This window comes from Cebus imitator, unplaced genomic scaffold, assembly GCF_001604975.1.
Source record: "Cebus imitator isolate Cc_AM_T3 unplaced genomic scaffold, Cebus_imitator-1.0 Scaffold0, whole genome shotgun sequence".
Lineage (NCBI taxonomy): Eukaryota > Metazoa > Chordata > Mammalia > Primates > Cebidae > Cebus > Cebus imitator.
This window is the reverse complement of record NW_016107315.1, coordinates 6,670,201-6,673,209: the sequence shown is the minus strand read 5'-3', so window position 1 is coordinate 6,673,209 and position 3,009 is coordinate 6,670,201. Positions and strand designations below refer to the sequence as shown.

Below are 3,009 nucleotides of genomic sequence, written 5' to 3'. Positions count from 1 at the left end.
TTTTTGAAATGGAGTCTTGCTCTGTCACCCAGGCTGGAGTGTAGTGGCACCATCTCAGCTCACTGCAACCTCTGCCTCCTGGGTTCAGGTGATTCTCCTGCTTCAACCTCCCTAGTAGCTGGGACTACAGGCGAGTGCCACCACGCCTGGCTAATTTTTGTAATTTTAGTAGAGACAGGGTTTCACCATATTGGCCAGGCTGGTCTCAAACTCCTGACCTTGTGATCTACCTGCCTTGTCCTCCCAAAGTGCTGGAATTACAGGCATGAGCCCCCATGCCTGGCCCAAGAGTGGAATCCTAACAACAACAACAACAAAAAGGACAACATCATTATCACTAATCATTTAATCATTAGGGAAATGCAAATCAAAAGTACCGTGAGAGCCACCGGGGCATGGTGGGTGGCTCGTACATATAATCCCAGCTACTCTAGAGGCTAAAGTGGGAGGATCCCCTGAGGCCAGAAGTTAGCAGAAGTTAGAGACCAGACTTGGCAACATAGCAAGATCTCATCTCTACAAATTTATTTTTTTAATTAGGTATGGTAGCTCATGCCTATAATCCCAGCACTTTGGGAGGCCGAGGCTGGGGGATCATTTGAGATCAGGAGCTTGAGACCAGCTTGGCCAACATAGTAAAACCCTGTCTCTACTAAGAATACAAAAATTAGCAGAGGTTTCAGTTAGCTGATATTGTGGCAATGCACTCCAGCCTGGGTGACAGAGACTCGATCTCAAAAAATTAAAATAATAATAATAATAAATAAATAATTAGCCTAAGACCAGGCCTAGTGGCTCATGCCTACAATCCCAGCACTTTGGGAGGCTAGGACAGACAGATTGCTTGAGTCCAGGAGTTCAAAACCAGCCTGAAAAACACAGTGAGACCTCATCTCTACAAAAAATTAAAAGGAAATTAGCTGGGTATGGTAGCGTGTGCCTGTAGTCCCAGCTACTTGGGAGGCTGAGGTGGATTGCTCAAGGCTGCAGTGAGCCAAGATTGTACCATTGCACTCTATCCTGGGCCATAGAGTGGCAAAAAGTAAGTGGAACCTTTTTGGTTCTAGTCTAATCCATATGTATTGAATCTCAGATATAGTTTCACGATAATTGATATATTTTTAATATAAAATATTGATTCTTCCTATATTCGTTCTTGTTTTGATAGTGATGGAGTAATTCTACTTCTTTTTTTAATTGTACAAAATATTTATTAAAAAGTTTATATTTTCTGAACACACGGGTATTTAATTATTACTTCCACCTCTCAAGACTCACATGAAAATAAAACACTTCAAATAGAAAAGAAGAAAAAATCAAAAGAAAACAAAAAAAAGAAAAGCTGGTTCACAGCATCTGACGTACTTCTGGGCTCTCTTTCTGGTTCTTGAACGGGTGGGTCTGTGTGGGCTCCTCTGTGGACTTGAGCATTCCATATCTTCAAAACCAGATTCCTTGCTTTCTTCAATTTCTTTCTTTCGCTTTGTTACTGTTTTTGCTTTCAAACTTCCATTCTCCACAACACTGAGGTCCAATTTGCCATCATTCTTACTTCCTATAGCTTTTAGACCTTGCAAAAGAATATCGCATATATTTTGATAAAGAGTGTTTTCAGTGTAGTCTAGTAATTTCACTGTTTCCATGTATTTGGCAATTTCACCTGGTTTTTCTCAGGAAAACATTTGTCCATCAAACTTGCAATATTTTTTCTATATCTAATTTTGGAATCTGTAACATATTTAGGATCTTTCAAATTATCCTCCCAAGGAAGATGGCCAGTAAGCCATTGGATCATGCAATAACCAAGTGTTTCCAAATCACCAGGTCTTGATGGGGCCACGCCATTGTGTGCATCAATGCTTGTGAATTCAATAGTGCCATCGTGACATCTTTTGGGGTCTTGTTTGTATTCTTTATTAACTCCTTCTGGGCAGTACCGATAAGCAAGGCCATAATCTAGCAAGTACACCTGGTCAGGATTCTTGCAGCTCAGAAGATTTGAGGCCTTGATACCTCCATGCACATACTCATGCTTGTGAATATATTCCAGAATATCCAGACTTCTTAAGCTTAGCTGCAGGACAGTTTTCGAGAAAACCTTTTGGCATTTGCCTCATATATTTTCTGAAGCTCACTCCCAAAGTGATCCATTATCATAAACCTGTAACTTTTTCCATTTTTGTCATGTAAACCAGACCCCCAGTACTTAGGAAAGCCCAGGTACTTCAGCTTATGGGTACGAATCCATTTCTGAATTTGCTCTGGTTTTGCAGCTTGTTGGTAAAACTTTAATTCAGTAAAAACAGGTCCATTGTCACTGGGTTCCACTTTTACAACACAAGGTGCATCACTTCCAATTGACCCTGAAGAATTCATATCAGCAAGATATATACATACGAAGCCTCCTTGGCCAATGGGTAATCCTACTTTCCATTCCTTTTTTGCCATGTCAGTTATTATCTCCCCAGCTGCAAATTGTTCTGCAAGATGTCTCTTTGCAGGGCCCTGCCTGTCTTCCAGCTTGAGCTGCTTTTACACGAGGCATTTTCACCCAAGCCACAGACCCGTTGTCTTCTGCCCAGTACAAACTTCTCACTGCTTTCGCCCGGATTAATTGTACTTCTTTTCCCATTAGAAAGATGCCCTCACCGCCGGGCGTGGTGGCTCAAGCCTGTAATCCCAGCACTTTGGGAGGCTGAGGCGGGTGGATCACGACGTCAAGAGATCAAGACCATCCTGGTCAACATGGTGAAACCCCGTCTCTACTAAAACTACAAAAAATTAGCTGGGCATGGTGGCGAGTGCCTGTAGTCCCAGCTACTCAGGAGGCTGAGGCAGGAGAATTGCCTGAACCCAGGAGGCGGAGGTTGCGGTGAGCCGAGATCGTGCCATTGCACTCCAGCCTGGGTAACAAGAGCGAAACTCCGTCTCAAAAAAAAAAAAAAGAAAGAAAGAAAGAAAGAAAGATGCCCTCATTGGCCAGACATGGTGGCTCATGCCTGTAATCCT

General features: G+C 42.6%; 1 pseudogene; it reads right to left on the bottom strand.

The window, feature by feature from the left end:
• LOC108307444 overlaps window positions 1-2,545 on the bottom strand; it is a 5,313-nt pseudogene extending 2,768 nt beyond the window's left edge.
• Between the last annotated feature and the right edge of the window lie 464 nt (window positions 2,546-3,009).